Genomic DNA, 26,462 nt, shown 5'->3' on the forward strand with positions numbered 1-26,462 from the left:
ACTGGGAATAAGGAGCACCCTCTTTTCTGCACCTACCAAACGGGTGGAGGGTGAGCTAGGCAGAACTGAATGCATGGATGAGAGGTGTTGTTGTGAGGAGAGGTGTGGATTTGTTAGGCACCGGGGAACCTTTGGGACGAGCCAGGCCTATACTAATAAGACACCTTCCAATTGAACCAAAGTTGAACCAGACTGTTGACACTTAAAGAGATGGCAGAGCAGCTTTTAGATTGATTCCTGGAGGAATGCCTAAAGCAGCTGAGGTGTATCCAGTTAGGAGTTGTCCAAATTGGAGAAGGGTAGAACTAAGCAATGCACACAATAGCAATTCAGAGGTCAAAGCACCATATAGTTACATGCCTGTGCTTCAGACACTTTTAGACAGACACCATGTATAGGTGTGTATATGCTAATGCTACAAGCCTCTGTTCCAAGGTGGGCAATCTTTTTTAAAAAATTATTATTTCTACCCTGCCCTTCTGGCTGGGTTTCCCCAGCCACTCTGGGTGGCTTCCAACAAAAGCTTAAAAATATATTAAAACATCAGTCATTAAAAACTTCCCTAAACAGGGCTGCCTTCAGATGTCTTCTAAATAAAGTTGTTTATTTCTTTGACATACGATAGGAGGGCGTTCCACAGGGCGGGCGTCACTACCGAGAAGGCCCTGCAATCTGGGGTGCTTGACTTTAAAGGAGAGCAAAGATATAGTGGACATCAAGAAAACTTGGTGGAATAGAGAGAACTAGTGAGACACATCACGAAAAACATTGGGTTGCATCCAGCTGTCATACTCAATGAAATCAATTATCATTAATATAAGTCCATTGATATCAGTGGGTCTGCTCAAGAGTATGACTTAGGTATAACCCATTCGGACCAAGAATAAAAAAAAGTGGCAGGGAGGCTGTTTGACTTTAGATGATAAGGGTGTCAAAGGCGTACTAAAGGAGGGAGGAAATTGCAAAGAAACTGAATTAATTTTTTTGTGTTTGACTTCACTGCAGAAGATCTGAACTAACTTTCTCAGGAAGGGAGTCTGAGGAATTGACTGAAATAATTGTGAGAAGAGACTAAGTTCTAGCTCTTATTGGCATATTAAATTTCCTAATTCCCAGGGTTCAGATGACATCTACCTGAGAGTTTTTAAGAAACTCAAACACAAAACTTGATCAGCCTCCATACCTGAGGTCCAGAAAGTGGCCCATGTAGCTCGAATTTTAGAAAAGAGATCCAGAGGGGGTCTGGGAAATTACAGGCCAGTTAGTTTAACATCTGTTTCAGGAAAACTGGTGGAAAGCATGATTAAAGATAGAATTACCAGGCATATTAACGTGTTAAGCGGAGGATGTTTGAATCAGCCTTGAGGTGTACCTCCTAAAGTGTATAATTAGAAAGCAAAAGAAAAGCAAATCATGTTGTTAACTAGATTGCTGTTTGAGTGAGGACTAAAACAGACCCCTTTTTGTATATTGAGCACCGACATCGATTAAGACCTGTCTGCAACTCTATGGCCACTTGCCTCAAAATCAGGTGCTGATAAGGATATTAAAATGCTTAGGTAAACATTTACCGTATCTGTTTTTATGTAAATATTGGCATGCAAGTGTACATGCTCATGGGTTTTTAATCTCTGCATCAGTTTTTCATCTCTAATACCAAGCCAAGGTACTTCTTATTAATTGATGAATGGAATCACTGAGGCTGCTTATAGCTGCCTGGGAAGAGAATCAAATCCTGCAGTTACCATGGCATTGAGGATTAGAGAGAATTGAGAAGCTGCCTTCATTTTCCTGAGCAAGACTTAACCCATCCATTTTGTGGTGTGTTATCTGATAATATTCTCCAAGTACAATCAAATGGGCCAATATTTCACTATTTTGCATGTGAATTGGCTTGGGGAAAGAAAAGAAAAGAATAGAAAAGAGTACGGTTCATTTGTGGAAGTATGCATGCTAGGTTTCCAATCCTCTGTAAACTTATTTAGGTAGTTCAACATTTTTATCAAACTTTTCTATAAAAATATCAAAAGAATTAAAAGAACATTATCATTATAAAAATTGTCATTAAGATGACAATTTAAAAATTAAAGGTAAGGATAAAAATGGAATCAGAGGAGCTATTTTCACAGCTGAATATAGTTGCGGACTGAGAAGGGGTAAAAGGGATGTCTTTGTTGCTCATTGAAAGGCAAGCAGCAGCTTCCTTCAGTAGGGCATGTTTTGGTGCCATCACAGACAAGGCTCTGTCTCTTGAGTACATTTGCTGTACACTTCATTCAGAGGATGGGAGATGGTTAGGATCTCAGTAGGTAATCTCAAGGGTTGGGTGGATTCGTATCGGTGGAGGTGATTCCTAAAATACTCTGGTTACAGCAGCCTTTGCCAACCTGGTACCCTCGAGGTGGACCACAACTTTCATCAACTCTAGCTAGTGGGGACAAAAAAGAGAAATGGATCAAGGAGCTAATGACCAGAGAGAAAGGAGGCGCTAATGAGAAAAGGAGCTCAGGAGAACCTTTCACATAGAGCTAAGGGACAGTAGGGACTGTGTGTTAAGGTCAGTCAAAGAAATCTTAATATTGGACTATGGGGAAGAAGCAATTGTGGGAAGATGGCGCACAGTCAATTGTGCACATCAGTTTGAACCAGCTAGCCAGAACCTGAGCTCCTGCTCTCTTAATTATTGATTAATTTCACACAGTTCCTCTCTCGTGTTCAAATACTTTATAACATTACGGGTTTTCTTACACCACAGTACTATGGGGCAGGTGGGTAACTAACACAAAATTACAGGGTCTTGCCCAAGGTTATTCCGAAGTGACTGGAAAAACATATGCACTGGAACACCCTCTAAATAAACCTCACGCTGAGGGCTCAACTAGACAATATATTAGCTCTGCATCTGTGCCCTTAGGTGAAGTTGTTTTGTTTTTTTACAGAAAATTGCTTAGAGGTTTTGCTGATGTGATGAGTACTAAAACAGACAATCAGATTGTGAGGCTGAGAGTATGCACAGAAAGTATTGTCCAAAGAAAGACAAAACTATCTCCACTGCACTCTTCTCTGACCACTTTCCCACCCACAATTAAGTGCTAGTCCTTTACTTCTGAAATACCAGAGCACAATCTACAGTGACAGCCAAATTACGGCATACCACAAACAGAAGAAAGAATAAAGGTGCATAAATGCTAGTGCTTCCTGCTTTACAGGAGCTAATTAACAGGATATAACAGATGTGCAGTGGGGTTGGCAAAGCCATGGAGTCCTGGAGGCTTTTTGTAGCGATGTAAGATCACCTCCTGGCAAATGGAAGGGGAAGAAATGGAGGCAGTGAGAGATCTTACTTTCTTGGGCTCCATGATCACAGCAGATGGTGATAGCAGTCACGAAATTAAAAGACTCCTGCTTCTTGGGAGAAAGGCGATGACAAACCTACACAGCATCTTAAAAAGCAGAGACATCACCTTGCCAACAAAGGTCCGTTTAGTTAAAGCCATGATTTTCCCAGTAGTGATGTATGGAAGTGAGAGCTGGACCATAAAGAAGGCTGATCGCTGAAGAATTGATGCTTTTGAATTATGGTGCTGGAGGAGACTCTTGAGAGTCCCATGGACTGCAAGAAGATAAAACCTATCCATTCTTAAGGAAATCAGCCCTGAGTGCTCACTGGAAGGACAGATCATGAAGCTGAGGCTCCAATACTTTGGCCACCTCATGAGAAGAGAAGACTCCCTGGAAAAGACCCTAATGTTGGGAAAGATGGAAGGCACAAGGAGAAGGGGACGACAGAGGACGGGATGGTTGGACAGTGTTCTCGAAGCTACAAATATGAGTCTGACCAAACTGCGGGAGGCAGTGGAAGACAGGAGTGCCTGGCGTGTTCTGGTCCATGGGGTCACGAAGAGTCGGACACGACTAAACGACTAAACAACAACAAAGAAATGAAGGCCCACCACACAGCACAGAAAAGTTTCCAGTCCCTTTAAAACATTTGATTTATTTACAACACACAATAGAAAACAAATAGTAGAAGGATAGGGAAGTCAGGAGGCTGTAATTGTGAAGACTTCTTCCCTCATTGGTTGGAAGATGGAGGTTCTGAAAAGTTGTTACAATAAGTGTTTATAAGTCGTTATAAGTAAATGTTATAAAAAGTGTTTAATTGGTGCAGTGGTTTAGGGTGAGTCTGGATTAGAATGTGCAGGTTTCTTTGCTTGCTGAAAAGAAACATTATTCTTATTTAAAAGGAGAGTTGCATCTGTAAGGTTCTGTTAGTGGTTTTAGCAGAATAAAATTGTACCCTGTATGACTCTTGAATAAAGCTTATATTGGTCTAGTAACTGGTCTAGAATTATTTGTGATATCAATTCGTTAATAATAAATTTATGTGGCACCCAGCAACAAGCTTCCTAAGGTTGGCTTCCACCAAAAATAAATACATTAAAATATAGCCATAAACCATAAAAACAAGACTATGTAGGGCAGCATGCATATTTTAGCTGCGCCAAATGAAAGTATCGACCCCAAAACTCTTAAATAATACCAGGAGTGATCACATTCCAGGAAAATGTAATGGATTGGCCCAGTGTCTGTCTGTCTTGCAAAAGGAAAGAGCACAGAATACCAGCAGTTTCTTTGCTTTCCATTATGAGCTTCTCTTAACTCTGTTCTGAGTTGTTTTTCACAATGCTGTCCATGCACAGGGAAGCACCTTGCCCCAATGGTCTGTTCGTATCTTTATTTTTTATTGGGATAAGGAGACCTATAATTTTTTTTTTAATGAATATATGAGTTCACTTTGCATGCATTTTGTATTTTTTCTTCAGTGCCTGATGCTGTAATGCACTTCCTGTGGCTTGTGGTACCTGGCAATAATTTAAAACCGTCTTGTCAGAGTGCCTTGTAATCTTTTGCATCGTTTCCATTTCAGCAGCAGGGATGGATTCCTCAGAGCTCCATATTCCCAGGATCATCCTGTGCAATATGATCCAAGTGGAAAGCAGAGGCAGGTGGGTTTTCCTGGCACAGCTGGCTTTTCCTCATGCTGGGTGCTCCTGAGGGGTGAGTCTCAGCATACATGCCCACACCGCAGAGTGGTGTGGAGCCACCCTGGAAGGCTGGCTTAAGTGCCCAAAGAACCAAAGGTTCATTCACTTGTAAGGAAAGAGTCCATGTGCAGTAGTTTCAAGAACCTGTTTACAAATAATAGACCCTTTCCCAACTGATACTGATATAAGCAAAACCCTATTCAAGTTGCTATCGATTTAGTGTAATCTAACGCAAGTTAAAATGTGTATTTATAGGTTAACAGAGGACACAGAGACCTGCACTCACTGTTCTGTCCTTGGCATTTATATTGCTTTTTATCCTAATGGTGACAGCACCACCTGCTGCTCTCCTGTACCCTGCTATTACTGCCACCAAATTACCCATGGCTGTGCGTTTGGTTGCTTTCCATGCTGCTTGATTGGGATGCCAATGGTGCATTCTTCATGGTTTGTCCAGTAGTAGGGATGAGGAAGTGCAAAGTGGCTAAAAATCGCACTGTTGGCATCGTAGGCAGTGTTCATGTACTTGGTTGGAGGCAGGTTCCTTTTACTGCATGAAAGTGATAAAGAAATTGCACGTCTCCCTGCACTGTAACAACTGCTGCTTTAGCTTTCAGCACAATTTATTCTCATAGGTCTATGTAAACCAAAATGGAGATTTGTTTTATTACACAGTATGTTAAAAAAAAAAAGGCAAGCAAGTGTATGTGTAATCTCTCTGGGTAAAGGGTAGGCAAACTAAGGCCCAATGGCCAGATCCAGCCCAATCACCTTCTAAATCCGGCCCACGGATGGTCCGGGAATCAGTGTGTTTTTACGTGAGTAGAATGTGTCATTTTATTTAAAAGGTATCTCTGGGTTATTTGTGGGGAATAGGAATTCGTTCACCCCCCAAAAAAATATAGTCCGGCCCCCCACAAGGGCTGAGGGACAGTGGACCAGCCCCCTGGTGAAAAAGTTTGCTGACCCTTGCTCTGGGTTGTACCTCATGGTGGCTTTGCCCAGCAGAAAGTGCTTCCACGTGCGCAGTGTGGGGCGCCAAATTTTAGTTGTTCCACCCTACCCTCTAAAGCTCTACCATGTTCCCCACCCCCAAGCTGCCAAAGTTCATTGGCAAATTCTCTGGAACAGTATGGAGGGCTGAAGTATGTGGCAGTATGCCCGTGGAAGTATTCTCTCCTAACACAAAGTTCCCACTGGATACAACTATGTGTTTTTATGTGAATAATAATAATATTTTTTATTATTTATAAGCCACCCTTCTGACTGGATTGCGCCAGCCACTCTGGTGGCTTCCAGCAAAATATAAAACACAGTAAAACATCAAACATTAAAAAAACTTCCCTGAACAAGGCTGCCTTCAGATGTCTTCTAAAAGTCATATGTTTGTTTATCTGTTTGACATCTGATGGGAGGGTGTTCCACAGGGCAGGTGCCACTATCGAGAAGGCCCTCTGCCTGGTTCCTTGTAACTTTACTTCTTGCAGTGAGGGAACCACCGTATGGCCCTAGGTGCTGGATCTCAGTGTCCTGCCTGGATGATGGGGGTGGAGACACTCCTTCTGGTATACAGGGCTGAGGCAGTTTAAGGCTTTAAAGGTCAGCACCAACGCTTCGAATTGTGCCCAGAAATGTGTGTTTAGCTCAAGTACTGAAATTCAAAATTCCCCAGTAGTGTAGCAGAAGTGAATGCAAAACTTCTGACCCCTTAATAGAAGTTATAAATATTCGAATATTCCACTGTACATAATATTATGTCCAAATCCATACATGGAGGGAGATGCAAGCTTCAAATTTGCAGTAATGACTGACATGGGCAGCAGCAGAAGAACAAAAGTAATTGCATGTTTAATTTGCTTTCATCTGCTAGGCAGCAGACTGGTTTTTCTCTTTTTATATCTTCAACCATAATCGGGAGTAAATTAGCCATGTTGAAGAGCTCTTGCTTGGCAGGTAAGCCTCCTGGTTTTATATTTCAAGGAGGTCAGGACGTTAGCATTCCTGGAATGAATCCTTGCCAGCTTTAGCTTCCATTTGATAGAGCTTCTTAATATATTGGAAGAAGTGGAGCAGTAAGCAGATTAGAGGAAAGTATGGGATTTATACAAATTCAACAGTTTCCTTCAGCATTTGTAAAATGAAAATGGCTCTCATCCAGTATATTTAACTGCTTGTAAAAAGAAGGATGTTAGCTTTTCTTCCTGTTTTATATGGTCGGCGATATAAAAGCCTGGTGCTTTTAATGCATCTCTTCTTCTTAACTAAATAATTTCGTAAACAGTGTCAGCTCGGAGCTATGGGGACGGGGATGGAAATCTATCTTCTCTGGGTTCAGCCTGTCTTGCTGTTTCTTCTCCTCCTCTTCCTTCTCCTGCTCCTTCTGCATGGGCTTCTGAGCAGATGTGACAAAAAGTCAGGTAGATTGGCTGAGTGTGTTATCATTTGCTCCTAAAAAGAAAAGAAAACAAGAACAATAGCTTTGTAGACCTGCAAGTCTTCATGTTCTTCATTCTAAAATCAGTAGGAGAGACTCTTCTCTGTAACTTAGAACTGATGGTGACAAGAGAAAGGCCCTCCGCAGTGACTGTGCCAACCTTGCTCCGTGAAGCTTTGATGGCTCCCACCCTGATTTTCTCCTGGCAGACTTTCACCTTGCTAAGTACCTGTCTTTCCCCACCCGCTAACTTAGTGGTTGCATTTTATCTGCAGCCCCTGCTTCTGTTGTGTTTTTTTTTATTGTACTTTTAAAATCCACTGTATTGTTTCATGTGATAGTGCGGTTTTTAATTTGTTGTATGCTGACTTGAGTGGTACACAAAAGGCCAGGAAAGATATTTCTCCATGAATAATAATTAAAAAAATCAACATACTGTGTTTATGGGTGTCTAGATTTCAGCTTACTGTCCTGAAAGCAGAGATGCCAACAGGATTTTCTGGGAACATTACACTACATGTGGAATGAGTCATCTGCCTCACTGGCAAAAGAGGTCACGGATTTGCATAAAATTTACACACACACTATATCCTATGCAGTGTTGTGTCCTTTTATAGGTGTGTGGGATGAGCCCCCCAATAATACGGCAAGGACCACATGCAAGTCATCAGATGTCTGACAGATGGAGGCCTGATTTAACTACAGTTTAATATAACAAACTGCTTGCTAGTGCATGCTGCTCAAAATTCCCTACTTTGCTGCTTCACTGCTTCATTGCTGCTGGCCATGCTATGAACATCGAACTGCAAGCCTTGGCTCACAGTTTCTCTCCAAACAAACCACAGAGAGTATTCAGGCTTTGATGCTTGCGGTTCGTTTGGGGGTTCAGGTGACACAAGGCCCGTGGTTTCTTCCTTCCTTCCTTCCAGCATGGTAAAGCAAGGTGTGGGTGAAGAGCAAAGTAGGCTTTTTTGGGGGAATATTTTAAAATTGAGTGTAATGTAAAAACAAACAAAAAACAAAGTACAAGGATACAGTCAGAACACGCACAAGCAAAACGGGGGTGTCAGGGAACTGCCATCGGAGCCAGAAGGAGAGGGAGGGCTCCAGAGGGATTCCGGAGAGCGTCCTGGGAGGGAGAGAAGCAGCACATCTTCTGGGGAAGGAAATCAGCGTAGCACCAGTGGAGAAGGGGAGCAGATGGGGGAATCGGCGAGGTGGCTCCAAGACTCCTCGCTGGGGACCAGTGGGGAGAGCACGGGTCCTCTGATGCCCACACCCTCCCTGCGCAGAAGGCTTCCGTGCAGGGAGAGTAGGCGGAGACTAGGCGTCAAAGAACCTTTATGCTGGAAGAAGTTCAAGAAATGCCCACTGACGGATTCTGCCAGCAATTGAGACAGCCACGGGCGAGTGGCTGTCCAGACAGAAAGGGTTCACTCAGGCAACCCACCCAGGTGTGGCGCCGATTTATGCACGAGCAACCCCTAGAACCATTACAGGGGGATATGGAGGCAAAATATCAGAATCATGTCTAATTATAGTCTGGGGATAAACGGCATGCAGTGGGAATTTTTGAACGGCATGCACCAACATGATGTTCATTCATTTTAAACCATAGTTAAACATAAACTGTCATTTAACATGACAAGCAAACAGAGCCAGAATGCCAACAGGTAAAGCTTTTCCTATAACTGAATTTCCATACAGTGGTGCCCCGCAAGACGAATGCCTCGCAAGACGGAAAACCCGCAAGACGAAAGGGTTTTCCGTCTGCAGAGGCGCTTTGCAAGACGAATTTCCCTATGGGCTTGCTTTGCGAAATGACGAAAAATTTTGAATTTTTCCCCCGCTCCAAAACCCCTTTTCCTGAAGCGCTAAGCTGCTAAAAGCATTTTAGCAGCAAAACCGCTAACCCCCCCCCCCAAAAAGCCGTTTTTAGCCCTTAAAATGTCAATAGCGCTAATAGCGCTACTCCGTCAATGGGCTTGCTTCGCAAGACGAAAAAACCGCAAGACGAAAAGACCCGCGGAACGGATTCTTTTCATCTTGCAAGGCACCACTGTACTAGAAAAGGTTCAATTTGTTGAATTTCTGCCTACCATGCAGTTGTTAAAAGTGGAAGAGCCTTGTGAAACTTGATAAATTGTATGATCCGGTAAACTGTAATTAATCTAAAACAGAAGCAGAAGTTTCTGATCTTGCAGCTGCTGGCAGGGAGGAGAGCATGGACTGTGTGAACCCAAGGCTCTCAGAGGCTCATTCTTATTCTAAACCACAGTTTAGTGTTACGTCCAAATGTCGTCAGTACATTATTTCATCCTTTAATTCACTTTTTTTTTAAAAAAATCAACATTTCTCCTCGATTTTTCTGTGATAAATCATACACACGTATCAACCAATTAATAATAGATTAAACAAAATGGTGTAAGAAAAACCCAGCATCCTAAAAAATATCGGCAGATAAGGGTATTTAATAATTTCGATGCCACCACTGAAAAGGTCCTCCCTCTTGTCACCAAGAGGCCTCAGAAACTCAGTAGAGATTCATATGGGAGAACCTGATTCACGCGTTACTCTGGTCCCAGTATAGACTATTCTGTTGTCCCCATAACGCCTTACCAAGTTATGCATCTAAAATGTGTTTATTTTTCAATTTTAGAAGCTGAAGCATTCGGGCTTTGAATATGTGCAGAGTAATTATTGCCACAATGATCAGAATTTGTTTTTGTTTCTACCAGGAACAAACTGTGCAGTGAAACAAATGGTCATTATGACAAAGTTTCGGTGGAAACTGAAATGAATGCTGTTGGCAACGTATCCCTGACACTTGTTTCAATTTCTTTTTCAGTCAGAGTATTAAGGAAATTATCAAAACTGCAGTTGGCAGTTCTTTTAACGGTTAATGATGCTATTGGTGCTTTCCTGTCTCTTCCGCTTTAGAAAAATATTTTCTAAGAAAATACCCTGCAGTCGGAAAAACATCATTGCTCGAGTCCAAAGTGGATGCCAATCCATTTTTGTTTTTCCAGTGGTGTTGTCCTTAGAATGACAGAGCATGGGAGTTAGAATTGATGGCCCACAAGACCTCCAATTCTATGATTCTATGATGTGATGTTATACTAATATGTAACGGTACAGTTCAGTGGAGGCTGGTTCCATTGAGGTGACTATGTATGATGCTGAGTTTTACAGCACTTGGCTTCTACTTGACCCTAATTTTATGAATTTCCCATTCAGTTTTTTATGTTTATTTGTGCTGGTTAAACTTAAGCTGTGGTTTCTGGTGCCTGTTGGCAGAAGGCAAGGAGACCGATAGTAGACGAAGCTAGGGGCAGGTCACATTCACACAAATACATGTAAAGCTCTCTTATACCACTTCATGACTCCCCCCCCCCCCCAAGAATTCTGGGAAATGTATTTTGTCAAGGGTGCTGGAAATTGTAGCTCCGCGAGGGGTAAATTACAGTGTCAAGGATTCTCTGGCAGAAGGCATGACTATGAAAATTGTGTAAATGTGCTTTAAATATATGGGCTGTACGTGACTCCTGTGACAGGCACGGCCAGAGTCTATGACAGGCAGAATTATCTAATTCTTGTTCTGTCCATATCCTCCTGCCTGCTGACTTCTACAAGGGACAAATTAAGAAACTAGAATTCAGCAGGCAGAAGCGGTCCATTTCAATATATATGAGAAGGGAATAACAAAATAGGAAAGGAGACTTTAAAAAAAAAGGTTGACATAGTTATTTAATGGTACGGCATAAACCTCTTGCCCAGCTTTCCTTTACATGTCATTGCCACCACAAGATTATAACAATTCTCTTGCAGCATCTCTGGGGATTGCTGTTACAGATATATTTTATGGTTTATATAGTTTATTTTTTCTGTTGTCTAAAATTTTCTTCTCTGCTTCTCCAGCACCTGCTTTCTTTCCATTTCCTTGACTTCCCCTGGCCTCTTTAGCCTGCAATTGTGAATCCCTCTCTGCTCCTGCCTATAATAATTCCATTTCCTCAAGCTCACTCCGTGAGAGTCTACTTGTTCCAAATGTGTCCTGGGTTATAACCATCTTAAATGAACCTCTACCAAATAGAATATTCATGTTTTGCTTGACCACAAGAAACTCAAGTCAGTTAGTTTAGGGGAACCTTTACCTAGCGGTGCTTAAGATACAAGGCAAGAATGTGTAACCGTGGTCAAGACAATGTCCTTGACATTATTAGTATATGGTCAGTATATATGGTCAGTATATATGGTCAACATACCAACAAATAAATTGAATCTTGCTGTTTACAGTGCAATACTATGAATGCCTCTCAGAGGTGATTCCTATTGAAATCAACGGGACTCTCACTCTCAGATAAGTATGCACAGAATTGCAGCCTTAATAAGCTGATTTTTATGATGCTCCGGGTCTCTGAATGTAAATCTTCCCATTGAAATGAATGGGTAGCTCAGTTTTAGGAGCAGTTCCCCACTCTTGACCTTTGCAGCCCCAAGGAGAGAGTTGTGCACCTTATTAATGACCATCCTCTATTTGATGCCATCGTTTCATGGAAGCTGCTCCATTTTAAAGAACAAGAGTTGATGGGATAGAATGACATACCCTGAGTTGAGGGTTTGCTTATTTAAATGTCTTGCGTCTGTTTAGTCTGGTGCTTTAGAAGGAAGGGAACAACCAGATTGTTTAGAAAGCTCCCCTTCTGGTACGAGTGGGAGAGGAACATACAGTGGAGGCCATCTGCAGAAGGAAGCTTTTGTTGAGTGCAGAGGCTGATGCCAGGGATGGCTAGACGTTGTAACACAGTCCAAGGGTATATTTTCCCCCTGCCGTCTTTTAAAATCCAATGGATAGTGATGATCAGGGAGATTTGTGGCTTACTTTAAATTTCCTGTTTAAGAATAAGGTGGCCATGACTGCTCAGCAAAATAGCTTAAACCTACAATTCTATAATTTTTTAGACTTACGGCACATTTGCAACTTTTGTGAGCACCACCTACCCACTGCAACCCATTATATGGGTTACAATAGGAGACATCTTTCAAGACTAATTTCAGTGGCCGAAGGAGACCTCTCTGGCACTCAGATGCCACATTGGCAGCCCTTGATATAAATAATCTCAAGTTTCCTGCTTTGGGGCCCTTTTAAAGACGGAAGCGAACAGGATACCGGCAAGCATGAATTATGCTTGCTTTTGCATTTTGCTTTCCTTTGGCTGCCAATAAGAAGATGCCTCAAATTCTTACATGCATCTTGTCCCCTTTCCTATACCCAAGCCAAAATATAGTTCTCTTGGGGATAAGCATTAAAAAATAATCACATGAGTGACTACTTGTTTGCGCCGCTAGTTCCTGCTGTCAGTGAATCAATGGGCATCTTAGCAGTGCAAATTGCTTTAACTTGGCTCAAAATCTGCAGCATCAAAATCCCCATGTTTGGATGGCATCCTTGTCTTGAGCTGCCAGATGGCAAAGTTGCCCACCTATTACTTTCTCACATACATCAATGCCATTGGCAAGCTCCACGACGCTGATCCTTCTGCCAGGAAAAATGACTGTCTGTCAACAGCAGATATTGTTCAGGGATCAGAGAGAGGTGGGAGGTAAGGATAGGACTTAGAATTGCCCAGGACAGGGTGGGAGGCAGTAGAGAAGGAGACATTTTGATTTTGAAAAGTGTTTCCTCCTTTTGTAAATGCACAAAAGTTGAAGTTTCTGGAAAATACCAGGGCTTCTTCTAGAGCTTCTCATACCAGTGAAGATTATAACATAAAGCTCTTTAAGGAGAGGGATTGATATAATTGCCGTTCTTAAATTCTTTTGTATTCATTATTATTTTAAAAAATAGTTGTATTCTGATTTTTCAGCCGTAATGGTTTTTGAAGTGGTTCACAATAATAAATGTAGATCCAAAGGCAGATGATATTGATGTCTTTTTAAAGTCCTCTGCCTTTCAGAATGCCAGGAATTGTCAAAAGCATCCAGCAAACCTGGTCTGATGTCCACCTGTTATGGCTCCTGGCTGTGTTCCCCTTAAAGATGGCAGCTGCAAATGGAAGATGTTTCTCAGATTCCACTCCCCTCAGATTCCCCTCCCCCTTAGGTGTTTCTGCTGCTGTTATTGCTCTGCATATTTCTGGAGAATAAATTATCAAATTAATATAATGACAGAACTCTCCCTACTTTGATGTATATTAGCATTCGATTCCTGGTCTAATTAGACACAATGTCCATTTAGAATATTTTACTTTGGTGCAGTTGAGGAAGAATTCAGCTTGTATCTATTTGAAGATTATTGGTTGCTTTCTGGACTGAATATTAAATGTAAGTTGCTCCGATACTGATTAGAATGCATTCAACGTGTCCTGCGTTGCATTATATAGTCAAAAAGACAGATATAAACCTCTGTCAGAAGGAAATTGCAGTCTGAGTAAATGGTTTTTGAATAATTACAGTAAATGGGTATTAATTGCAGAAAATCTTATTTGGTAGGAATAAATTTTAATCTTATAGAGCTGGCGCTGTATGACTAGAGTTTACAGTGGGTAAGATTGGTCCCATTCCAATAATGAGAAGATGTTAAAGGTGGACCAAAGATGTCTCTAATCCCTTTGCTATAAAAATCTCAATCTGTTTCCTTACTACCAAAACTACTTTCTCCTACTCCCCAAGATTCAGTTTCTGTTCATAGTCATTGTGTCTCCATCCTAATAACATAGTCACTTGCTTTTGTATCGAAGGACGGTACTGGAGGCCAATGGTGGTATCTTGTGATCTGCCCTGAGACCTGCGGGCAAAGGGCGGTATACAAATGTAATAAATAATAAATTATTAATAATAATATTCCCTAATGCCATTCACAGTGGGCTCATGGGGCCCTTTTCCTCCCCATGTGTTATCTGATCTCCTAAGACTGTGGTCCTCAGGATGACAACAAACGATGCTAGTTAATTTATCTTCATTGCGTCTTCTGTGCACCTGGCTACTGTTAGCTTGTTGCTGGCATCCATCTGTCTCGAGACAGTGGAGTGCACCTCCAAGGGTGAAGTCAAACTGCTGCATTGCAGCACCAAAGTGACCTCCCCGGGCTCAAGCCTGGGCAGCGTGTATGGAGATCATGGGCTGTGCAGATGTCAAGACCTGCCTCTCAGCCTCACTGATGTGGACCAAAGAGAAGCAGAGCAATATGTATGGCACCAGCTTGGCTGCAGGAGTTGCCGAAAGGAGGCATACAAGGCACCATCTACCTTAGGGACTTGACTCTGGATTTTTGTAGGGTTGACTCCTTAGCCTTGTCTTCTCCTGAAGATATCCCAAAAGGCAGGGAAGGTTTAGGATCCGAGTTTTTCTTCTCCTAGATGGGCTACCTTCCCAGGTTGATGAGCCCCAACTGCCCCTCACTTCCCTCTGCCCTCAAGATGGCAGAAACTGCCTTCTTGATCGTTGGACCCACCTTTGGTCACATCCGCTCAATCCGCCAGAGCTGGTCTTCACATGCAAGGAAAGTCCCTAACTCCCCAAGGATTTGAGACCCACTGGCTACCCTCACCTGGTTTAGCCGGCCAGTCAAAGCTGTTTCCCAGGGTGTGCCCACTGTCACATGCTGACAGCTTCTATGAGCCACAGGTGAGAGATGAGTGCAGGGTAGGGACCAAAGGTGGACAAACTACCCCAGAAGGAGCATGACATGTCCCCCATCAGAAGTGCTACTCCTCCTCTTGTGGTATGGCTTGTGGTATGATCAAATTTGAGAACACTGAAATCTAGCAGGGCTCAGGACGTACATGGATGGTTTCTGTGGTTCTTCATAAAAGTAATTTGAATTGGGATTATTGTAAAGGTAAAGGGTAAAGGGACCCCTGACCATTAGCTCCAGTCTTGGCCGACTGTGGGGTTGTGGCGCTCATCTCACATTACTGGCCAAGGGAGCCGGCGTACGGCTTCCGGGTCATGTGGCCAGCATGACTAAGCCGCTTCTAGCAAACCACAGCAGCACACGGAAATGCCGTTTACCGGAGTGGTACCTATTTATCTACTTGCACTTTGATGTCCTTTCGAAATGCTAGGTGGGCAGGAGCAAGGACTGAGCAACGGGAGCTCACCCCGTTGCGGGGATTCGAACCGCCAACCTTCTGATCAGCAATTCCTAGGCTCAGTGGTTTAACCCACAGCGCCACTCGCGTCCCTGGGATTATTGTACGTCAGACAAATAATAGCTCTGCTGCTGCTCTCTTCTTCCTCAGCTTTGACATGAAGACCTGGTACTTGGGGGCATTTGCTGGGGCCCCAGTGCTCTGGCAAAGTCCTCTACCCTCGCCCTAACACGTCTCATCACGTAGCAGAGAGGGGAGCATGTAAGCATCTGTTTGCTATTTTTTAAGGTACCAAAGAACTACTTTTTTGTTTTCTTTTTCTACTACAACGAACAACCTCTCTGGAATGCATTGAGTATCTTCTTTATTAAAAGCATCACCTAATGTTTATTTGACTATATTTAAACAATGGTTAGTCTCTTTTTGCTAAGTTTTAAAATATTGGCAGCTTTCTTTTCAAAGCCTTTCCTAATGATCCCTATCATGGCATTTGCCTTTTTCTTTCCCCCTCTTTATTATTATTAAACAAAATAAACCAAAGATAAAGAGCATAAAGCAACACTGTTACAGCAGATTGAAAGCAGCGTAAGGTTTGACATTATCATTTTGTTCCAAACCCTTACAAAAAATACCCATTTTCCTCAAGTCTGTTTATATGTATTCTTCTTTAATAAGTTAGCTTGATCATAGTTACCATGGACCATACAATGGTTGTTCCATTTTAATCCTGGGATTGTGCTGAATCAGAATGGCTAGACATCTCCAAATCTGCTCAGGGAAGGTGAGTACACCTGCCTTCTGGTAAGAAGCAGGAGATCCAGAACCACACAGCTATTTATCCTGGATTTGCATTTCCAATGCAGTATTTTTTTAGTAGATAAGAAATGGCAGGAGTCCTTTCTGACTAGCAGGAGATACTTCTACTGCTTCTTACCTTCTCCCACACAAATGAGAAATTGCCCAACCTCTTGGCGGGTGGGGTTGGGTGATGGGAACTGGTACTGACCACAAATAATTACTGGGTAGTCAGCAAAGCCAACATTTATGGATCCCTGAGAATAGCAAATTTGAGATATTAAAAATATTTGACTGATTATGGGCTGCGATGATGTGCACCAACATTCAGAAAGTATTGAGCAAAAAAGGATCACTGGGCTGCAATAACTTGAAAGTATCTGTGACCTGCTTTTCCAGAATTGCTGTTCTTTCACACTCTCTGAACTGAAATGGGAAGCAGGGAGTGAAAAGCACCTGTAAAAGTCAATCTGTAACATTTTCTTCATTACTGGCAAGGGAATTCAGAGCACACTGACTCTGCCTTTAAGAAAACGCTCTACATCGCTCCAGGAAATTTTGGCAGTGTCACAAATAATTTATAAACCTAGTTTCTGTACATACGTTCCAGTACTGAAAATGACTTGTGCCAGCTTACAGTGAAGGCTGGGGATTTATAATTAAAGCAAAAACAAAAGCAAAACCCTGAGCTTTCAGTCCTGTCAAATGCTATTATTAACGTTAAAATCTGCATTGTCTCATGCATTGGACAATGCATGTTTCTGTTGCGAGATGATACAGATGAAAGTCTCCTGACCTGAAGGCAGAGGAACAATTAAATAATCCTTCAGCTCTGCTTTTATTATTTTCCCCTGTGCAGGATATATCCCATCTTTTTTGTGCCAGTGAAGCAGATAGGAAGCTTGGTGGGTTTTAAATATATATATCGCTCTTAGTCCAGTAGTGATACTAGCAGCTCTTCACACCAGCTGGTAGAGTGAGTATGAGCAGGATGGCACGGCTGGTGGCCTCATGCCAACAGCATGACCTAAACATAGCCTTTCTGCTGGTAAAGAGCAGTGGAGTCTGCTGCTATACTTACACAGCCTCCTCCTGTGGCACAATTGTGTGATGGAAGAACAGTTATTAGGTGGCAGGCAGCAGTGGAACACAGGGATGTGAGGAGCTGGAGAAAGGATTGGGTCTCCTCTTGAATGGCATTCTGTGTTTATGGGCTTATAGGAGCTACTGCAGAAGCTGAATCAGAAAAGAGCCTAGGAGTACATTTGCCTAGCATGTGCCGAATACCTACAATGGCATGGATGCATGCATATATAGAAGCAAACTATTGCTTGTGCTTCTATAGCTGCCATCGATGGGAGAGGAAATTAGAATTATGATTGCTTTCCCTTAAAGTGTTACCTAGACATTTTGAAAACTTGCGTGAGGACCATGCAGCAATAAATAAGGCATTTAAAATCATATTTATGCAACAGAAAACTGAAGGATGTGCTCATATATCCGGTTTTCTGCAGTCAATGGAACTCTACGGTGCTTGATTTTGGCTGAAGTATCCCATCATTTCAAATATCACAGATATCTGAACACCGTTCTTTTGCTCTCTCCTTGGTATTTATATAATCCCTTTCCTAACTGCTGAAAAAGCATGACATATCTCAGGAATTCTTACATCAACCATGTATAGTTAGTCCCATATTACAGCTGATTGTATTTTGACTATGCAGGGATAAAGGTGAAAAATACCCCCAAGTTAAAATCAAAATCAAAACACAAGCACCTCAACCATCTGCAGGTTTTTTAAAAAGGGGTGTGTGTGTGTGTGTGTGTCTATGGACCCTTTAATGACGAACTGTTCAGTCTTTGTTTACTTTTACAAGAACCCTGAGAGATAGACTGCTGTCATTCCTGTTTTATGGATAAAGCATAGAAAACTGGTTTACAACGGCATGCATCTTGAATGGAGGAATTTCAAAAGAAAGCAAAAAATTGATAGCATTTTATCAACTGGACAACACACACATTTATATGTGTGAGGAGAAAGCTTACTACTGGGAATTTTATTTATTATTTATTAAATTTATATACCACCCTTGACAGTGGCATCCGGTCTGTGGACTAGTGGGGCTAGTCTAGTCCCCTAAATGTTCCCCTGGTGCCTCCTTCCTGGTGCCCAGGAAGCTTCTGTCCGGCTTAGACCAACTCCACCCTGCTCACCCACACAGATCTCTGGGATACAGGCCAGATCAGCCTCTTTATCCACAATCAGGTCAGGAATTTTTTTGGGGGGGGGGAGGGGTGGGGTTCCTTAGTCTGACCAACCTGGCGTTCAGCTGCAGCACCTGCGGGAAAGAATCTAAGAACAAAGTCAAAACCTTTATTGCATTAGCAAACTGCCATAGCAAAATAAGACAATACAAAAAAGAAAAAAGACAAACTAGAGACAAGCAACCCAGCAAAATTCAGGTGTTTTGGCTGGCGTAGTGACATTTAAGTTACCCGAAGACAATAATGCAAAGATATAATAGCCAGCGCCCAAAAACTAGTATGCGGGTATATATAAAGCACAAAATGGCCCCAGAACAGACTCAGCATATTGAGTTAAAAGTAATAAAAAGATTAAAACAGGTCCAGGTCTAGGGCACGCTACCCTGTCAGAGTAGCCCTGAGTTTCAGAGCCTGCACTATGAATATTGCCACCCCACGTGAGATTTGGGGATTTGCGTCCACAAGAAGCGATTTCAAACAGTCTTCCTTAGATGTAATGGTGGACGGGATCAAAAGGAGGAGCTTAGATCTTATTGGCTCATAAATAGGGCAGTAGAAAAAGAAATGTATGAAGTCCTCTACTTCATTCATTGTGCATGGACATAGGCGCTGGGTAATAGGGGTCTTAGAGTAAATCCCCTGCAGGAAGGCCGTGGGTATAGAATGGAAGCGGGCCATAGTAAACGCTCTTCTCAAGTTGGGCTCCGTCAGGTCTATCAAGTAGTTGGCAAGCGATCTTACCACTTTCACTTTAGGGAGCCACATGGAGAGGCGAGCTGAGGTGGACTGTGCCCGGTCCATGGCCTCGTCTCTTGTAAGAATCCAGGCCCGGATTTTATGTTTGTCCCAAGAGGACAGCGAGTCAAGATTTGGGAGAGAGTAGCGTGCAGTAATAGTCACCATGGCCTTGGACCATTTATTGCTTTGAGAACACGTTAAAAAGGCTTGCCTGGCTAGTAGGGGACCTGGGGCATTGATTAATTTACAATAAAAGCTAATAATTCTAATGTGGGCTCTCGCAACAATGGAGGGGAGGCCCAGTTCTGTTCGAATCTAAGAACAGTAAAACTAAGACTAGGTCTTTTATTACAATCCCATGTGCACATAACTGGCAGGAAGCTGCACCGAGCTCATGGGACTAAGTAAAGATGCACAGGATTGCTGTGTTCTCGTGCTATTTTTAAAAATCTTGTCTTCATGTATCAGAAATTGAAGCAAAAGTTTGCTAGCATAATTGCTAATGCTTAACAATAGGGGCACAAGACTGTACGAACCTAAATGCATTTACATTCTGCTGACTTGTACTGGGATTGCACCATCTGTATCACCGGAGAATCTCAGCATATGTTTCAATTGGTCTTTTTGCTCAGTTCATCCTTATTTGTAGAGCATGTATTTGTTGCCATCTTCAGGCCAAATGAGAGGCTTGCATCCCTTCTTTATTCCATGTATCCGCTATTCAGCCCTCAACAATTAGGTACCGACAGTGAATCTGACTGCGAAAAACTACAGTGTTATATGGTGGTGTGGAGTTTCAGCCTCTGCTTCATGGATTTTTCAAAATCTGAGATGCTGTCTTTCTAACGATCGGCTCTCCCTAGTCATCTAGTCTGTTTTATTATCTCAGGATGAAACAGCCTTTCCAGACGGTCATTTTCTCTGTTGGAGTGTCGTTAAAGGCGTTGTGATCAGATCTTCTGTCTTTTTTTTTCTTTTTTAAAATAAATAATAAAAAAATCATTCTTTTGCCGCCTCTGACAGAGCATAGTGACAGATACCCTTTTTACAGGATTTGAGCAAGAACTAATTATATATCACAATTACTTAAGTTCTTTTACTGCAGCTGCCAACTGGTTGCTTTGTTTCTGTATACCAGTTATAGTTTTTAACGCTGGGATATCTGTTCTCACTCCTCTCCAGCCTGCCTGTCTACAGGTGATCCTGTCACTCAAAACTTTGCAGTAACCATCCTAAGCATGATGATTAAAAGTAATCTCACGGAATTATTTCCAACTAAATGTGGTTAGGACGGACTGGGTTTTTAAGATTCTCTTTTTGTGTTATATTTCCCACTCTGGAGATTGTGTCAAAAATGAAATTACGGTTGCAATATGGTTTTTATTTTTCTGATTGTGCCAAAAAGTGTTACTTTGTAAGGAAAAAAAAAAGGAGAATGAAAGAACCCCTGGACAATTAAGTGCAGTCAAAGGTGACGATGGGGTATGGCACTCATCTCGCTTTCAGGCCGAGGGAACAGGCGTTTGTCCACAGACAGATTTCCGGGTCATGTGGCCAACATGACTAAACCGCTACCAGTGCAAAGAGGACCGTGACGAGTGCTGGAGTACACGGAAACGCTGTTTACCTTCCCACCACAACGGCACCTATTTATCTAATTGTGTTGGCATGCTTTCGAACTGCTAGGTTGGCAGAAGCTGGGACAGAGCAACAGGAGCTTACCCTGTCATGCAGATTCAAACCGCCAATCTTCTGATCGTCAAGCCCAAGAGGCTTAGTGGTTTAGACCACAGCACCACCCACGTCCGTTATTACTTTGTATGATGCTTTGAAAAGAAGAACCCACATAGCTGGTTAAATATTTGACCAGGGAAGAGGAGCATTCTGAGAAGCAGGAAATACAGTGCTGTATTAGGCACCATGTTCTTTATTAAAATATTGGGGTAGCTAATGTATTGCTCTCCATGTGGCAATGACTGTGCTGATTGGGGCTGATGGGAGTTGTGCTCACAAACATCTGGAGGGCTATCCAGTGTGGGCTATCCCTGTTCTATCATGTCACACCAGGATTGTGACCTGATTCTGCAGCATGAGGTTCCATATTGCAGGTCAATGCAATTTAAAAGCAGTGGTTCCTCACTTCATTATATGACTGTCAGGTACTGAATGATGCCAGATTTTCTCATTCAAAATCTTGTTGATTAGCAACTGCTAATATAGCTGAATAGTGTTACGCAGTTCCCCACTCTTAATTGTTAGGCTAAGCAGGCCATATACTTTGGTTTTCTCCCTCCCCCGCCCCTCCACCATTACAGTAAGGTGCCTATATGTGGCCAATGTCCTTTAGAACAATAGAATTGTTTTGCATTTTGTATACTATATATACCACACATGCTGCTACTAACACAGTTTCCTTTTTCTGAGCCCCCCTTAAGTTCCATTGCGGAAAATGTTTTTTATTTAGAGGCTACATGAGTGTAGAATTTCTGAGGTCCATCCCTGCAGAATCAATAACACAAAATGAAAAATCCATACAGCTATTCCCTATCATACAATATACTGAATATAGGGTAGCACTCCTGTTTCTTGATGGCTGCAGAGGAATTTTTGGCAAGCACAAGTTGGCCTACCCCATAAGAAAATGTTGAGAGAAGCTGAAACAACAACAGAAACCTCCCTTCTAAGGATCTGTTAAACACATAGGAGCCCTGTTGTGTCTGAAAAATCTTAGTTTCTGAACAGATAGCATATTCTGCATCCCATGACAACATAGAAAAGACTTCAATGCAATGCAATGCATTGACAACGCCATCATTCTCTGTTAACTGTGGAGTAAATGAATGATGGCAATTCCGGAAAATAGCCGCTGTCGAAGCCTCTTTAGTCAGACAGGAAAGCACACATTATTAACAACAAAAAAGTGACCCTTGTCACCAGGTTGCTGGAGAGAGAGCTCTTCCTTCACAGTAGCAGACCTGTATCTGACCAGAGGGCACTGCTGTTGCTTCTGATTTTCCCCATTCCTTGAGAATGATATAAATACATGAAGTCTGTTTATTCCATATGAAAGTATTTTCTGACTTGGATCCAAAGATGTGTTGTGTGAATCGGCAAGGCAACTCTGCCAAATCTTGCCAGTTTTTTGATCCCATCACATGAGCAGAGTTCTACACATGCTTCTCTGAATCCAAACAGTGTTTTTGTTTTTTTGTTTTAAAAAGTAACTAGTTTGATTCAAATTGCTATGTAAATAATAGGAATAATCCCAAGGAGTGTGTTATGTTTTGCTTTTTATCAGGCAAGGAAAAGCTAGGGAGAATGTAATGTAAATTCATGTCCTTTAATGTTCATTAGTAAACCTCTCCTGGGGTTTACTCCCACCCCCAAACCACCCCTTGCTTGCTATTTAAAGGGGTTTGAATGCATCTAAGCTTTCTTAATGTTCTGTTCAAGGTCTAACTGCTGCTGGGATAATAAATAAATAAATGCCAGGGATTCCGTTCAGGGACTTCAGAATAGCTGCTTGCAGTGAACTCTGCAATTCAGATTCTGAGAGCTTTTTGTAGACAAGAGACAGTTGGGAATCCAAAGTCAGATGGGAATGCTGAGGCTGGCTTTCTGTTATTCTGAAGACACGTGAGGGAATTGTGGGAACTTGGGCTTTTTGGAATCCAAACAGAATGGTTCTTTGGAGAAAGGATATTGGTATATTCAGTATGCACAACTTGAGAATTGGTGATGCGGTGAAGAATGTAAGTAACTCTGTTTTTGAAGGAACAGCTTCAAATTCGTTTCATTTAGTAAAATGGTCAGGTAAACAGTTTAGGATCTTTGATCTTAACTTTTCTAATTAGTACATTATGCGACTTTATTTAATTTATTTAAATTATATCTATCTCTAGGATGTTTATATTCCAGCATAGAACTTCCAGCCTATCTGTGTGTCTGCCTACAGATGTAGATATACTGCTTCATCAGACCTGTATACAAACCAAATTACCTTTTGGTCTCACGTCACATATTTAGGACTGTGTAGTACGTAGAGGTGCAAACCAGTCCTTGAACACATTTGGAAGTAAGTGGAATTGGAGTGGAATTTACTCCTGAGTAGGTATGATTACAACTGCAGCCTTGGGGCTGGGGAATTGTCCCATTGGATAAAATGACTGTTTAATTCTGTGTGTGTCGACCCAGAAGTAAGTTTCACTGCATTCAGCTTATTCTCAGGAAAAGGTATGTAGAATTTCACACTGAATGGTGTAAGAGTGTGAAAATATGCATATTTACTTAGGAGTTTGTTCCACTGAACTCCGTTGGGCATACATCTGAGTATATATAAATAAATCAGTTTATGTGTACTACAGTGGACACTTGGGTTGTGAACGTGATCTGTGCAGGATGCACATTCGCAACCCGCAGTGGTGTGTCTGTGCATGCGCAAAGCACGATTTAGTGCTTCTGCGGATGCACGACCGCTAAAACCCGGAAGTAACCCGTTCCAGTACTTCTGGGTTTCGGCGGGTGTGTAACCCAAAAAAACGCAACCTGAAGCAGCTGTAACCCGAGGTATGACTGTAATTTCATTGCATCAAAATCTCTGAAAGTGATTGAAGTCTAGGTGATATTTTAAGTTAAATAATTCATAGAAACCCAACATTGTTGGACTGCACACTAACTCCTATTATCTGTACTATTTTTTCACTTCCTCTTTAGCTTTTGTAGAAGAAAAAGTAAATAATTCTTTTTCCGATACTATAACTTATTTTGAGTCCCTCTATCCCATACTCCTCACACAATTTGAATTGCCTAAGATAGAGAATAATTGAATGCTACTACAGTGGTACCTCGGGTTAAGTACTTAATTCGTTCCGGAGGTCCATTCTTAACCTGAAACTGTTCTTAACCTGAAGCGCCACTTTAGCTAATGGGGCCTCCTGCTGCTGCCGCTCCACCGGAGCACGATTTCTGTTCTCATCCTGAAGCAAAGTTCTTAACCCGAGGTATTATTTCTGGGTTAGCAGAGTCTGTAACCTGAAGCGTATGTAACCTGAGGTGTATGTAACCCAAGGTACCACTGTACATTTATCATAATTACTATTAGATCAAGTGTTTCAGGCCATTCCAACCCTAAGAAGTAATAAGAGTGTGCCTGGTCATATGAAAAATTGGCAGCATCTTCAAGCTGTGCCACTTTTATGTGAGAAGTGCAGAGAGAAAACACAAATGCAATGGTAGCTTCACTCCAGTTGCATCTCTGCATACACCAGGGATCAGCAAAGCCTCGGGCCGGTGTCTCCAGCGCCGATTATGCGGCGGGCCGGAGGGTGGGGGGGCGCATGCCCATATGCGTTTGCACACGCTATTACCAGCGCACTTCCGGGTCAGAGGAGCACCGGAAATAGCTTGTGTGCATGTGCACGGGCCTCCTCCGACCTGGATGTGCACCGGAAATAACGCACATGCGCACAAGCTATTTCTGGTGCTCCTCTAACCCAGAAGTGGGCAGCCGAGCAGGGCAGTGCCGGTAAGAGTGGGCATTGGCAGCGGGCGGTGGGGGTCGCTGCGGGCCGGATAAACGAGTCCCTCGGGCCTTTGGAGACCTCTGGCATACACCCTTTAAATTTTTTCATAGTAGTGAAACCACTAATCCCCGTGAGAAGAAGTAAGGCACTGCCTTTGAGGACTACACTGCAAATCTGTCATCCACATGTGTTTTTTTGTGATGAAACCTTCACTGACAGGAAGGGCAAAGTATATCTCTGTGCAGATGTGCCCCCTCCCCCTTTGGAAATTTGCTTCACGTAAAAATCGTCCAAATTTTGCCTTTTGGAAGTCAGCATTTTGAAAAGTGCATGAGCTTGCTCTCATGAGCACTAGGCCCATTTTTGAAGTTGTCAACTTTGGTCCAGGTTTCTAGGTGTTGAATCTCTTTAGAGGTCTGCCTTGAATCTAGTTTGTTGTTGTTGTTTAGTCGTTTAGTTGTGTCCGACTCTTCGTGACCGCATGGACCAGAGCACGCCAGGCATTTCTGTCTTCCACTGCCTCCCACAGTTTGGTCAGACTCATGCTGGTAGCTTCATGAACACTGTCCAGCCATCTCGTCCTCTGTCGTCCCCTTCTCCTTGTGCCCTCCATCTTTCCCAACATCAGGGTTTTTCCAGGGAGTCTTCTCTTCTCATGAGGTGGCCAAAGTATTGGAGCCTCAGCTTCACGATCTGTCCTTCCAGTGAGCACTCATTTCCTTAAGAATCTAGTTTACTTACATGTAAATTCACATGCATGAGCGAGATTTCACCTGATGCTGGCACTGCTTCTCTGCTTACAGTGGTAGCAGGGCAGGAAGGCATTTGCCATTTTGCCTCAAGCAGCAAAATTGGATGCAAAGCCAGTGCCCTTAACCATGGTTTCAGATTTGGACCCGACAATAAACCATGGTTAAGAAGCAAAGCTTGAGCCAAACTTGAGCCTTGCAGCTGAGCTTGAGCCTAAGGCATGTCCCAAAATCATAACTAAGCATTAAAACCCAACCAGATCGGCATGTAAGGGACATGTTAGAAATTCACCCTACTGTCCCTATTTTCATTGCTGAAATGTTGGAGTTGTAAATAAATATGACTGACGGTTAATCCCTTGGTAGCATAGAAGCAGTCTCATCTGCCTCTGCACGAAAGCTAAATCAAGTGCATTAGCTTCCATGTTTGAATTAAAGCTGACGTCCACTTTCTTTGGAGTGCCTTTAGCTGCAATTTCACCCTCTTCTGAACTCAGAAAAGGGTTGCCTATTTCTGCCCATTATTTTTCAGTTGTTTCTTTCTTGCTTGGTAGGCCATATTTTGAGCTTTGGTGCGTCGTGTTGTGTTAATCTAATAGACCAAAATGGCTATAAACTACCTATATGTCACAGGACGCTGCCAGATGGGCAGCTCCTAGAATTGCTCTTTTGTTGCTGTTCCATCGTAAGCTGCGAGAGGAATTGCAGTTGACTTTCCACACTTCATGAGACGCAGCCTTTCATTTAAGGTGTGCATCTCACTATGTTTCAGCCCCACAGTGGGTGTGAGATAGTTGTGTGGTCAGTATTTCCCCCTT

General features: G+C 42.5%; 1 protein-coding gene across 12 annotated transcripts in view; it reads left to right on the forward strand.

Moving 5' to 3' along the window:
• Positions 1-26,462, forward strand: part of ERC2 (ELKS/RAB6-interacting/CAST family member 2) — a 521,838-nt gene that overhangs the window by 55,877 nt on the left and 439,499 nt on the right. The gene's annotated exons all lie outside the window — the stretch shown is intronic.

The sequence above is a fragment of the Podarcis tiliguerta genome (genome assembly GCF_965153285.1).
Source record: "Podarcis tiliguerta genome assembly, chromosome: 2".
Classification (NCBI taxonomy): Eukaryota; Metazoa; Chordata; class Lepidosauria; order Squamata; family Lacertidae; genus Podarcis; species Podarcis tiliguerta.